Here is a 15,644-nt window from a genome sequence, read left to right as displayed (position 1 = left end):
AAATTCCTATATACAAGGAACATGGCTTTCTTTTTTCTTCTAATTTAAAACAGTAATAGTAAAAAGGTAAAACGGAAAACAATACAAGTATATTTAATACATTATCAGTATGCAAAACACTGTTCATAAAATGTAACGCTTCACTTTCACTAAAACTGGAAGGACCTTCCTGGGATAAGTAGTCTGTCGTTAAAGGGGCAAAATGTTGGGCGTTGAGGAGGGTAGGTGGTATAAGGATCGAGGAATGATGCGTAGTAACAAAGCTGTAGCAGTGGATGTTGGGAGACAGGAGGGTATGAGTATTTTGGCTATTGGTACAGCCAAAACTTTAAGGTCGTGGGTCGGGGAAAACTGGTGGAAGGGAAAGAAGGTACGGAAGTACGGGGAGCGAAGAAAAATGGACCGTGATGAGTTGCAATTGGTGGGGCGGATGTGTAGTTGGCAGTACGGGTAATTGCCAGGATGGATTTCGTGAGAAAAGAGAACTGAAATTTCATCGGGAGACGATGTGGAGTCGGTGGTGGTGTAGGGTTGGTAGAATGTATCGATAGAGGCGTGGCACCGTTCTAGCATTGGAAATTAGATGGGAAACAATATAATTATTGGAGTCAAGAATGCGGATGGCGTTGGGTGTCCGAAGGTGTTCAACGTGTGTTAGGAGAGCTGGGAATTTGATGAGACCATAAAGAATCAACATGGAAGAAAATAAAGCGAGGCGGAACTAATCACTGAACGCCCCTCTTGTTTACTTCATGACCGTTGATTACTTAGTGTACAGTACATTGTATTTTTGCTTCTTCTTCTTACTTTGATTAGTAATTAGTTCAGTCTTTTGTTTATCCATTTGATTTCTTTCACTACTGTTTTAGGGTTCTTATATTATTCTGGAAGCTCCTATCGATTTTTCTTGTGTGTGTTATTTTTGATTTGAATTCACCACAACTGTCTGAAGGGATGAAACATTGTCACTTATCATTTATAATATTTTATTAGTGTAATAACGTACACATTATAAGCCCACAATAGTTTTACCTATCGTATTCTCTCATTCTATTGCATTTTGTACAATTATATATTTGACGAACATGTGCAGGCCTACGGTAGCGGGCACCTAACAAGCATTTTTTGTAAACAGTAGCGCTGTTAATAGGATGACTCTGTCGGCACTGTGGAGTATTTTGCGCTATGTTTTAAGTATGTGCCGTGATGTTAAGGTGGTTTTGTGTGTCTGTTTGTTGACGATGCCAGTATGGTTTCATAATACTAGCAAATAAAAGTGAACTCCGTCCACCGTCCCTGGGTGAGCACGTCGGAACCGACCGACAGCCGTTCCATCATTCACCAATGGCATCCAGTGATGCGGTGTGGAGGGGAGTGGAGACAGCAGCCGGCCGCGGTGGTCTCGCGGTTCTAGGCGCGCAGTCCGGAACCGCGCGACTGCTACGGTCGCAGGTTCGAATCCTGCCTCGGGCATGGATGTGTGTGATGTCCTTAGGTTAGTTAGGTTTAAGTAGTTCTAAGTTCTAGGGGACTGATAACCACAGCTGATAAGTCCCATAGTGCTCAGAGCCATTTGAACCATTTTTTTGGAGACAGCATACTGCTCACTTTTCGTGATCTGAAGCCGCTGCTACTCGGTCAAGTATCTCCTCAGTTGGCTCCACGAGGCTAAGTGCACCCTTTTCACTCCTCCCACTAAGGAAAAATCTCTGGCAGTACCGGAAATCGAACCCGAGTCCATCACAAGGCAGCCAGATACTCAGGTAAGAAGGCGCCGTTGTTTCAAAATAGGTATGCTTCTTCGTATTTTAAGCTCATCTTTTCCACATGTATGAAAGTAATGCCATTCAATGTGACATATTTTATTTTTTTAAAAGGTAGGTTGTCCACTAGTTGCATTTGGTTTTCGTATGTTCTACTGCTGAGGTAAATATGGTCATCGTTTAAAGCAACCAGCAGTCTAAGGACCAAATTGTTTCTTGTTTATAGACGGAATTAAAGAGCATTCCTTTGTGATTGATGGTCAGAGCTTGAGGTTTAGAGACTTAGGACAATGTTTTCTATACACACTGTGACACAAGAATCTTTCCGTTCTTCTCTTAACAAAGGCATCGAAGAAAGGCAGCCATTCCTTTTTTTAGTGATCCATTGTGAATTTTAGACTGGGATGGGTGGAATGCAAGACATGTCTATGTCTGAGACGAAGTCCCCAGAGCACACAGTTAATGAATCACACGTAGAAAACCTCAGAGCTCAAGCGTTAGTGTTTTGTTTATTACAAAAAAACAGATATCCTGAAAGCATAGATTTTGTATGGTGCTTCATCAAGCAAAATTCCTTACCTGTAGGGTGGGGAGGTGTGCTGTATGCACGAATGGCCGACACTTTAAGTGGACGTGTTCCTAGTGTCCCTAGAGCCGCTGGGTATCCCCTTTATCAGAAGGTAGCGCCTCGTGTGGGGGCGACACGCACACGTGTACACACACACACACACACACACACACACACGACGCTCACCTTTAGGGCGGCCGGGTCCTCTACCGAGAGTGCGGCCGATATTAAATTCTGCAGCGCACCCCGGATTCTCACGGCGTTCGGGTGAGTTCAGAAAACACGCCTGCTACATCAGAAACTGGTAATACCAGAACAAAGCACAGCTAAGGCACGCGCAGCGCACATTACGTTCAGAAATGTCTGACACACTCTTTGTACGTAATATCTTCAAGTATGCTGGAAGCTTATCACTGACCTGTTTGCGAGGTGGCGAACAAGACTCAGAGCTGCTGCAATAAAGGCAGGTAGCGGGCCAACGTAGGCACTGACTGGTAGATTACGGTAGTTTCCCCACTAACCTTGGTCAGTTAAGGTCGTATGTGCGACCTGTACATCAGGTGCGTTGCATACCTATCGAGCGATACCTCAAATCGATTGCTTTATTTTCATATGCGATCATAGTATTATTAGATTCTCTTAGATCTGGAAGAGGTGAACCGTCTAGAAACTCTGTGCAGTAGTTATCCTTCTTTCTGTTACCTAAAAAATACAGATTTTATAGCCAAATTGAAATTATCAATGTTAAATTCAGGTTTTATTTTAAAAAAATGTTCAAATGTGGGTGAAATCTTATGGGACTTAACTGCTAAGGTCATCAGTCCGTAAGCTTACACACTACTTAAATTATCCTAAGGACAAACACATACACCCATGCCCGAGGGAGGACTCGAACCTCCGCCGGGACCAGCCGCACATTCCGTGACTGCAGCGCCTTAGACCGCACGGCTAATCCCGCACGGCTCAGGTTTTATTCGAAAATTGTTTATTTGTAACGTGAACCAGAAAAAAAATTACAGATTACCATATAGCGCTATAAAACGCAATTTCTCGCCAAAAAACAGCTAAAATACGAAAATACCGCATAACAAATACATATGAAACATCGCTTCGGTACCTGTAGCTTATATAAAACATGTTTCTGTTATTCATAGACGTCTTCCACGTTTACCTATAACAATAGGAAGCCCTTGCCTTTGCTTATCATGAACAACGTTCTATTGCGCACAAAATAACAACACTTGTATAGATTTTCTCTGTCTACGTAAACTGTACTTGCATCAAAAGTAATTGTCTTCATTACATAGAAGTGCAGACGTTACGCGACGAACTAATTTTTATTACTTGCAAAATTCAATTTGTATCATGTAATAATACAAAATACGTATTGGACAAAAAGTGAGTGACGTGCGGCTGTATTTATATGAAAAACGAAGAACGAAACAAACAAGATAGCTAAAGAAATCATCCGTTTCCAGTTCCTGTCTTACACGTTAATTTATATTTCTTTCTCCACCAGTGCAACCAATACTACCGGTAATCGTACCATTTAATACGTCATTTACATAGTGTACCAAATCTACCGAAGCCCAGTTCTAGTCAGAGCTCACTGCCTCTGCTGCGTGCGCACCGTGAAGTGGATGATTTGAAAATTATCCGATCTTCCAACTAATTTTACATCCAAACGGTTCATTTCCTGACTGAGTTACTCATAAACACTTTATCTACAAGTCTGCTCTATAGCGACAAGAAGCCTATAAAAGGAGTTTTGAAGTTCTCAGATTATCCAGCACAGTTAATAAGAAAGCAAAATCATCACATCCATGTCTCCCAAAATCGTACGGGCACTTATAACCTTGCCGCTGAGAGCCCCTAACCCACAAATACACACACGCACAATTGCACGCACGCACCCACACACCCACACACACACACACACACACACACACACACACACACACACCAGACAGAAATATCCACATATACATAAAAATGCATGTACATATGTATTTCCTCCTAAACCACTGGACCGATTTCAACCAATCTTCATACCTATACCACTTACTGCCTGGAAAGAATTGCTGTGGGAGTAAGAAACACGTACCTATCAAAGGGGTGGGAGTCGGGATGAAATAGAAGGGTAGCCCACTGCACGTGAATACGCTGACTTTATTCAGCCAATATTTGAGAATCAGATGTGACTTGCAACGTACTCCATACATATTTCCAACCCTACACGAAACTTTTTCTCGCTGACAACCCCCACAAAATGATGAACTGGAAAAATTTTAATCGCTTACTAAATATTCGCTGTGCATGCATAAAACTTCCGCGTCAGGTACGACGTTTTAATTCATTAATCTTTAATCAATCGTGTCTGAAACACGTTTTGCAGACAGTACTTATACATACGACTGAATATACCTGCAAATTTATATCATTGTACGGCACATATTCATTAGATATGAAGTTATGAACATTGAGCAATGTGAAAAACTGTTGCATGACGTTTAAATTTATTACCCCTTCTACTAACTATTTCCAACACACTTCGCAGACAGTATTCACATATGCTGCTAAATGCACCTACAAAATAATGTGCTTGTATGACACATAGTTCAGATGATATGACGTCATAAGCATTGAGATAAGTGAAAACGAATGTGCAGTGCAAAATTCACCAGCTATACAAGTGAAACACGTGTACAAATATATGTGTACTATTTTAAGTAATTGTGACATATATGTGACACGTGCGTTTGTGAGCAAAGCCGTTGCTAAATAAGCCTTCTAAACCCCTGGATCGATTTCAACCAAACTTCGTACACACATTACTTCCTATCCGGAAAGTAATACTGTAGCGATGGGAACCAGTAACCTCCTATTTTGGGTGGATACATTTCAGCCAAAGTTGGTACACGTATTCCTTACTATCTCGAAAGTAATACTATAGGGGTAGAGAAACAGTGTGCTCCTATTGGGGTGGAGATGATAAGGTGAAGAGAGAAGGGGTAGCAAGAGGTGAACAAACAAGGAGGGAAAGGAGGCTATAGACACAGATGTTGTGGAGGAGGAGACGGACAGAGGAAGAAAAGAGCTGCGAGAAGAAAGAGGAGATGGACTGACAGAAACGAAGGAAGAGACAGGCAGAGGGTTGAGTCGGAGGAGATCGACTGACTAAGTGGAGGAGATGGAGGAGATGGACAGAGAGAGAGGAAGGATCAGGCGACATTGGAGGGAGGAGCAGATCGACAGAAAATGTGGGTGGAGGAGATGGAAGAAGAGGGGCAAAAAGAGACTGACAAAGACGACGGTGGATGTGATGGATAGTGAGAGGAGGAAGGTGATGAACTAACTGAATGGAACGAAACGCATACCCGGGCAACAATAGATACTCATAAAGTATGCAGATAAATGAAATGGGAAAGGCGGTAGCACACACTGCAAACTGAGGCTGGAAATTCCTTCATAAATTATTTCGGAGGAAAAAAGCATTTTTCCCGTGACGTCGTAACATCTGTGTGAATCGGTGAAACCCAGACGTGTGTAAAACTGTTCACATTTGTTATGCAGACGCCTTCTAAAAAAATGGTTCAAATGGCTCTGAGCACTATGCGACTTAACTTCTGAGGTCATTAGTCGCCTAGAACTTAGAACTAATTAAACCTAACTAACCTAAGGACATCACACACATCCATGCCCGAAGCAGGATTCGAACCTGCGACCGTAGCGGTCGCTCGGCTCCAGACTGTAGCGCCAAGAACCGCACTGCCACTCCGGCCTGCGACGCCTTCTAGCTACAGTTTATAAAACAATAGTGATAACTGTATTGAAATTATACTAATGCATTAATTAGGACAGTCCTGAAAATGACTGATGTGTAATGACCAACAAATAACACGGATAATGATAATTAATTATAGTACAGTTACAGTAAAATATATACAGGTGGAAGAAAGTGATTTTGATGTAGGATTGTTTCTGTGCTGTCAACCGCAGAACAAAGTCTCATGCAAAAGTTGGTACCTCACGACAGCACCACAAGCAAACATAGTCGCTGCCCGACACTTCAGTGAATCGGTGAAGTCGATGTGAGTACGCCCCTATGCGGTTCCTTACCCGTCAAAATCAGAAAGTTATTTATGTCCAATCGCAGAGCCTCTCGACCCAGTCTCTACGTAATCAGAAATCACTTGGTATCATCACTTACGACGACAGTATTGTCTTAGCACAGATCCGGCTGTGGGCTAACAAAATAGTCATTCAGAGCTGTAGATCAGGTTACAGGCGTTGGTACTCTGATGTAGAATAATTATCATGCAATTACCGAAGTTTTAAATACACACATCAGAAAACGTTTTGCATCACCCTGGTTCCCAGAACCCCTGAAGGCAGACGTTGACTGCGGATATTGTATCACAGACACAGTCCCTTTGACTGATCAGAGATGTCACTAAACCCGCCCAAAGATGTAAACAACCATGCATCAGCAGCGGTTATTAGACGGAGGCGATGCGACAGCCGATCAGTTCCAGTCATTCTACCAGGAAGGAGGTACACAGCCCGTGTTGGCTGTATTTCAACCACGCCTAGACGATCAATACCGTGGTTCGATCACGTCCGCATTGTTACTTTGTGCCAGGAAGGGCTCTCAACAAGGGAAGTGTCCAGGCGTCTCGGAGTGAACCAAAGCGATGTTGTTCGGGCATGGAGGAGATACACAGAGACAGGAACTGTCGATGACATTCCTCGCTCAGACCGCCCAAGGGCTACTACTGCAGTGGATGACCGCTACCTACGGACTATGCCTCGGAGGAACCCTGACAGGAACGCCACCATGTTGAATAATGTTTTCCGTGCAGCCACAGGACGTCGTGTTACGACTCAAACTGTGCGCAATAGGCTACATGATGAGGAACTTCACTCCCTACGTCCATGGCGAGATCTATCTTTGTAGTTACGACACCATGCAGCGGTACAGATGGGCCCAACATCATGCCGAATTGGCCGCTCAGGATTGGCATCACGTTCTCTTCACCGACGAGTGTCGCATATGCCTTCAGCCAGACAATCGTCGGAGACGTGTTTGGAGGCAACCCGGTCAGGCTGAACGCCTTAGACACACTGTCCAGCGAGGGCAGGGAAGGTGGACGTTCCCTGCTATTTTGGCGCGGTTCTTTTCAATCTCGCATTAGAGACGGTAATGCGAGAGATGTCATGTAATGAACTCACAGGAATCGGATATGCCGATGATATAGTGCTACTATCTGGTTTGCTGGAAGAATTATGGGAAATGGCTGACATTCTGAAATCAACAGTGAGGAAAAGAGGACTTCAAATCAGTCGTGACAAGATGGAACACATTGTTCTACACCGTAGACACAAAGAAACTCAAGAACAACTTCCATCCTTACAGACAACTGAAGGTTTTTATCGTCAAGTCAGGGAGTTCAAGCATCTGGGCGCGGTATTCTAAGATGAACCATCCAGTAAAATGGAAATACAGACAAGACTACAGGCAGGAACTCGCTGTTACCACGGCCTAAATGCTCTCCTCAAAACCAGAAGTTTGTCAAGACAAAACAGTCCTACAGCCAGTAGTACTATATGGATGTGCCACGTGGAGTACAAACAAGTAAGATCTGAATAGGCTGGTGATGTTTCAAAGGAAAGTCCTTCGGAAGATTTTTTGACCAGTTTATGATAATGAGAGTAAAAAATGGAGGATTCGTCACAATGCAGAGTTGTATGATACTTACAAAGAGCCAAACATCGTGGCTATAATGAACACACGACGACTCCAATGGGCAGGGCATGTTGCTCGAATGCAACACAACTGATGGTCGAAAACTGTATTCAACACCAAGCCAACCGGCAGAAGGTCTGTAGGGAGACCTAGAACTCGATGGAGAGACTGCGTATCCAAAGACCTACAGAGAGTGGGACTACTGGAAGGATGGCAGGAAGGAGCCGAAGACAGGCTGAAGTGGAGGCAGTCTCTCAAAGCAGCGCCCGGTCCATCGGGCCAGATCGCGTAAAGATTAAATAAAAGAATCAGGCGAGAAGGAATACAAACGTCTCAAAAATGAGATCTACAGGAAGTGCAAAATGGGTAAGCAGGGATGGCTAGAGGACAAATGTAAGGATGCAGAAGCAAGTATCACTAGGGGTAAGATAGATACTGCCTAAAGTGAAAAAAGAACCACCTGCACGAATATCAAGATCTCAGATGGAAAACCAGTACTGAACAAAGAAGGGAAAGCAGAAAGGTGCAAAGAGTATTTAGAGGGTCTATACGAGGGCGATGTACTTGATGGAAATATTAGGGAAATTGAAGGGGCGTAGATGAAGATGAAATGGGAAATATGATACTGCATGAAGAATTTGACAGTGCACTCAAAGACCTGACTCGAAACAAGACCCCAGGAGTAGACAACATTCCATTAGAACTACTGATAGTCTTCGGAGAGCCAACCATGACAAAACTCTACCATCTGGTGAGGAAGATGCATGAGATAGGCGAAATACCCTCAGACTTCAAGAAGAATATAATAATTCCAATCCCAAAGAAAGCAGATGATGACAGGTTTGAAAATTAGCGAACAATCAGTTTAATAAGTCAAGATTGCAAAATACTTCGACGAATTCTTTACAAACGAATGGAAAAACTGTTAGAAGCCAACCTCACGGAAGATCAGTTCGGATTCCGTAGAAATTTTGGAACACTTGGGGCAATACTGACCCTACAACTTATCATAGAGTGTAGGTTAAGGAAATGGAATCCTACGTTTCTAACTTTTGCAAACTTAGAAAAAGCTTTTGACAATGTTGCCTGGAATACTCTTTTAAATTCTGAGGGTGGCAGTTGTAAAATGCAGACAGCGAAAATCTATTTACAATTTGTACAGAAACGAGATGGCAGTTAAAAGAGTCAAGGGCACGAAAGTGAGGCAGTGGTTGAGAAGGGAGTGAGACAAGGTTGTAGCCTATCGCCGATGTTATTCAATCTGTACACTGAAGATGCATTAAAGGAAAGAAGAGAAAAATTTGGATTAGGAATTAAAGTACATGGAGAAGAAATAAAAACTTTGAGGTTTGCTAACGAGGTTGTAATTCTGTCAGAGACAGCAAAGGACCTGGAAGAGCAGCTGAATGGAATGGATAGTGTCTTGAAAGAAGGATGTAAGATGAACATCAACAAAAGCAAAACGAGGATAATGGTATGTACTCTAATTAAATCGGGTGATGCTGAGAGAATTATAACAGGAAATGAGACACTGAAGGTAATAAATGAGTTTCGTTATTGGAATGCAAAGTAACTGATGATGGTCGAAGTAGGGAGGATATAAAATGTAGACTGGCTATGGCAAGGAAAGCGTTTCTGAAGAAAGAGAAAATTAACATCGAGCATAGATTTAAGTGTGAAATTTTCTGAAGGTATTTCTATTGAGTGTAGACATGTATGGAAGTAAAATGTGGACGATAACTAGTTTATACACGATGAGAATAGAAGCTTTCGAAATGTGGTGCTACAGAAGAATGCTCAAGATTAGATTGGTAGATCACATAACTAATGAGGAGGTACTGAACAGAATCGGGGAGAAGAGGAATTTGTGGCACAACTTGACTAGAAGAAGGGACCGGTTGGTAGGGCTCGTTCTGAGGCATCAAGGGATCACCAATGTACTATTGGAGGGAGGCATGGAGGGTAAAAATCGTGGAGAGAGGTCAAGAGATGAATACACTAAGCAGATTCAGAAGGATGTAGGTTGCAGTAGTTACTGGGAAATGAAGAGTCTTGCAGAGGATAGAGTAGCATGGAGAGCTGCATCAAACCAGTCACAGGACTGAAGACCACAACAGCAAATTGAAGGGGGATCACTGGTATCAGCTGCAGTGGGACAGTAAGCGGAATCAGCGGCAACGAGCGAAAATGCGCACCGGACCGGAATTCGAACCAGGGATCTCCTGCTTACTGGGAACGCGCAAATATGTCCGACCCCCTGTGGGAATCTCCAAGTAGCGAACTAGAGTATAATGGACAGGGACTGCGGATACGTGACGCTCTCTGGGGGCGTACAGAGATACTCCGTGCAGTTGCGACAACGCCGTGTCCCGGATAGCGGCGTGGTTGCCGCACCTGACTAGTAAGCAGGAAATCCCGGGTTCGAATTCCGGTCTGGTTCACATTCCCGGTCGTCGCCGCTGATTCCGCTTAGTGTCCCGCTCCAGCTAACAGCGGCGATCCCCCTTCAGTTTACGTATAGTGTTTCACAGCTGCGGAATCAGCGTAGTGTCTGTTCTTTCGAAGGAACAGACACCATGCATTCTAATAAATATGTAATATTTATTGCGTTGGATGTAGGTAATTTCGTAAATTCCAAACCACCTTCCACACGGAGCACGTCCGTATGTCAGTACTGACTTCTAGCATTAGCCGTACGCAAGTGTATGGGCCTGAAGATGACATTGTTACAACGTTGAAATTAGTGGCCAAAATAAAATAGATACCTTAAATACAGTTGGAGGGATTTCTTCATTTTTAATATAAATTTATACGAGCTGACGTCCCACTGTCCATTTCAACTATAGATGTACGAAGAGTTTACGTATTTAGCTGCTGGTGCGCTGTCAGTTGAGTGTAGTTTGTTCAGTTCATGTTTTATCTGTTTTGTCATTGTATTTATGAGTGAAAGATCATAAACATTGCTTTTTTGTAGTAGATTTTAAGTTTTCTATTTACTGTCGGAGTTCTGTATACTAATGTCTAAATTTCTGGGCTCTGTATAGCCTTGATGTATATGCAGATGTCGAAAACATCCCGCACTGAGATGCAGGTTAAGCTTCGAGCATCTAAAAACAGTTGCAAATGCTGGAGCTTTTGAGTTCTTATAAAACTGGCATATTTTTATCACTGCATTGGACGCATAAGGTAATACTGTGAAATGTTCTTAGCTGAATGTTGTGTTGAATCATTTAAACATGGCCGTTAGAGAGTTCGGTCTGTGTTCAACCCTAATAAGAGAATAATATGCACGCAAGTTTCTGATTGCTGAACAGCTCCGTGTAACAGATACGTCTGTGCAACAGTATTCAGGGAAGCAGTAGGAAACAGCAGCACTGAAAGGAAAAAGAGGACACGAGGCGATGCGAAGAAATACTGCGGCGTTCGCTGCGGCAGAGCAGAAGTCGTAAGTTTTCTCGGCAGCGGAATGGAGCAATCTGGAGGCAGCATCTCTTTCAAATGCAGACGTGTGTCTTGCGGAGCGGTGACATATTGAGGGGCTTTAAATGGAAAAAAGAGAGAGACTGCAGGCCGGGAGACGGGAAGGGATATCGCGACGTAGGGGCTACGCAACAGTCACTCTGGTATTAGATTCCTCCTTCCACATCGCTTAGCTTACTGGTGCTCCCACACGGTCTAAAGGTAAAACATATTTCTGGACACGTAACATTTTGTCAGCGGTAAGCATTAGACGTGTAGAATCTTCATTATTGAAATGTATGCAGCAATATCAGGAGAAAACCCGAACATTTAAAATTTATTATCAGAACTTCGTATGAGTACTATCAGGGAAATGCAGGGCTGCAAGGTCATCGGTTTCCTTCGAAAATGCCTGATGCGATGACTGACTTTCCAGACACGTTCGATATTTGGGGGAAGGGTGGGGGATACGTAGTAATATTTTGACAATAGGGGAAACTAGTTGGTGATAATGAATTTTAATATTTCTAACACGGCATCTTATTTTCGAGATCTGAACTCACTTAGCAGGATCTCTAGTTTCCTCATAACGAAATTAGCGTAACTGCGTCAAATAACTAAACTCTAAGTACTTCTTCTGCTGTCGTCTTCAGCTCCACTAACAAAGAAATATTAAAATAAGGGACACTGTCTCGTGTTACTGAAACTGGGATCAGTGGAATTGTGGACCAATACGACTGGCAATAAAACCGGTGAAACCGCGCAAACGGAGTTCGTTTATTCCAAGAGACTCTTGTATGAAATAGAGTGACAAGTCTCATTACATTTTAAGATGACACTTTTCCTAACCGTCCTTAACCAGCAGACAATGTTTTCACCGTTGCTGTCCATTCACGCCTATCAGGCACGCATAACGACGACCGTTGCTGTTGGTACTGTGCGCACTATAAAGTGGAATCAATTTATTGGCATCCCACTTGGAACAGAGATTTCTATCTATCAGCGAGCGACTCGTAACACAATGAAACTGAAGGCAAAAGTAAAGTTCACAGAAACAATTTCTTTCTAGATATTTTTGGAATAGTTTGATTTCAGTTCGCATCTTTAGGAATTAAGAGTGAACTATAGTCAAGATTAATAGAATCGCACTTCACATATCTCCGGGATGCAAAAACTTTATTCAAATTCTAAGCCAATGACAAAGAGGAAAAGGTCCACAGCAACTATCTACACTACTGGCCATTAAAATTGCTACACCAAGAAGCAATGCAGATGATAAACGGGTATTCATTGGACAAACACGTTATACTAGAACTGACATGTGATTACTATTTTCACGCATTTTGGGTGCATAGATCTTGAGAAATCAGCAACCAGAACAACCACCTCTGGCCGTAGTAACGGCCTTGATATGCCTGGGCATTGAGTCAAACGGAGCTCGGATGGCGTGTACAGGTACAGCTGCCCATTCAGCTTCAACACGATACCACAGTTCATCAAGAGTAGTGACTGGCGTATTATGACGAGCCAGTTGCTCGGCCGCCATCGACCAGACGTTTTCAGTTGGTGAGATATCTAGAGAATGTGCAGGCCAGGGCACTAGTCGAACATTTTCTGAATCCAGAAAGGCCCGTACAGGACCTGCAACATGCGGTCGTGCATTATAATGCTGAAGTGTAGGGTTTCGAAGGGATCGAATGAAGGGTAGAGCGACGGCTCGTAACACATCTGAAATGTAACGTCCACTGTTCAAAGTGCCATCAATTTTAACCAGAGGTGACCGAGACGTGTAACCAATGGCACCCCATACCATCACGGCAAGTGATACGCCAGTATGGCTATGACGAATACACGCTTCCAATGTGCGTTCACCGCGATGTCGCCAAACACAAATGCGACCATCATGATGCTGCAAACAGAACCTGGATTCATCCGAAAAAATGACGTTTTGCCATTCGTGCACCCAGGTTCGTCGTTGAGTACACCAATCGCAGGCGGTCCTGTCTGTGATACAGAGTCAAGGATAACCGCAGCCATGGTCTCCGAGCTGATAGTCCATGCTGATGGAAACGTCGTCGAACTGTTCGTGCAGATGGTTGTTGTCTTGCAAACGTCCCCATCTGTTGACTCAGGGATCGAGACGTGGCTGCACGATCCGTTACTGCCATGCGGATAATATGCCTGTCATCTCGACTGCTAGTGGTACGAGGCCGTTGGGATCCAGCACGGCGTTCCGTATTACCCTCCTGAACCCACCGATTCCATATTTTGCTGACAGTCATTGGATCTCGACCAACGCGCGCAGCAATGTCGCGATACGATAAACCGCAACCGCAACCGCAATAGGCTACAATCCGACCATTATCAAAGTCGGAAACGTGATGGTACGCATTTTCCTCCTTACACTAGGCATCACACCAACGTTTGACCAGGAAATGTCGGTCAACTGCTGTTTGTGTATGAGAAATCGGTTGGTAACTTTCCTCATGTCAGCACGTTGTATGTGTTGCCACCGGCGCCAGCCTTGTGTGAATGCTCTGAAAAGCTAATCATTTGCATATCACAGCATCTTCTTCCTGTCGGTTAAATTTCGCGTCTGCAGCACGTCATCTTTGTGGTGTAGCAGTTTTAATGCCCAGTACTATACAAAATTAGTGGTGTGCGTCTTGATCACGTCACGTCGTATATTGATGGGTAATAACAAGAAGGAATATAGAATGTGACGATCCAAATAAAATCGATACTATGGAAGGTGATTGGAAAACGTAGATTTGTTGCAAGGGTTCTGAGAAGATGCAGTACTTCAGTAAACGAAATTGCATACAAGACGCAACTATCATCAGCCCTAGCGTTCCAGTGTTTGGAGTCATTAATAACGAAGCATGACATCAGAAATCGAAGGAATTGAGACGCTCCTGTAGGTTCGTAACCGATCGGTATAGCCCATCCGAAAGTACACTGCTCTGTAAAACTCAAGGACGAGCTGGATAAAATAATACATTAACTACTTGGTGAAATTGAACGAAAGTGCGGCAGAATACTGTTAGAGGTCTTCCAGTAGTGCACAGAAAGCTAGACATCACATGCATAGCGTGACTACAGCACCATACAAGGCTGCCCCCGCCAACAGAGGGCACTTAGGTATACTGTGCAGTTTTCACTTCTACATGACCCGGAGACTACATTTGTGTGACTTTACACAGGAAGAATCTCCCGTAAAATGAAGGAAGAACAAAGTGTGACGTGAGTAGTCCAGGAGTATAGTATTGCTCATATAAAGCACTCCGTCGTCAGGCCACAAGTAGCCCATCGGGACCATCCGACCGCCGTGTCATCCTCAGTCGAGGATACGGATAGAAGGGGTGTGTGGTCAGCACACCACTCTCCCGGTCGTTACGATGGTTTTCTGTGACCGGAGCCGCTACTATTCGGTCGAGTAGCTCCTGAATCACCAGGCTGAGTGCACCCCGAAAAATGGCAACAGCGCATTGCGGCCTGGATGGTCACCCATCCAAGTATCGATCACGCCCGACAGCGCTTAACTTTGGTGATCTCACGGGAACCGGTGTATCCACTGCTGCAAGGCCGTCGCCCTAATGCTCATGTGCTTGGAGAGTATTTAGAACTATGGGCACTTCTTCCCCAAGGGGAGGAGGTATTCTACGATGGTCAACTACAGCAACAGCGACTGCTACATTGTGCAAGGGGCAAGAATGGAATCGCGACACACAGTGGATGTAACTGCAACAACATGTAACGGGACTGCAAGTCACGCAGTATCACTCTCCACAGTGGTCCGGTGACTGCACGGGCGTAATATCTTGTGCCGACGACAGGACGTTCTGTTCCTCTGACAGCTGCACATCGACGTCATCGTCTGCGATGGTGCTAAGAGCATAGTGACTGGACTCATGAAGAGGAGGCTCGCGTGCTCTTCTTGTACAAGAGAAGGTTTCAGTCTGAGTATTGGCTGTGGGCGGACCCCCACATGGCGAGAGCTGGAACACATAGTCCACGCTGGATCGTTATCGAACCCATTAAGAACAATCTGGAATTTTCATGGGACCATCATAAACTGCGGCAACTTCAGTGTAATTATTAATAAGTG

Source organism: Schistocerca americana, chromosome 1 (assembly GCF_021461395.2).
Source record: "Schistocerca americana isolate TAMUIC-IGC-003095 chromosome 1, iqSchAmer2.1, whole genome shotgun sequence".
Taxonomy (NCBI): domain Eukaryota; kingdom Metazoa; phylum Arthropoda; class Insecta; order Orthoptera; family Acrididae; genus Schistocerca; species Schistocerca americana.
Note: the sequence above shows the minus strand (reverse complement) of the source record.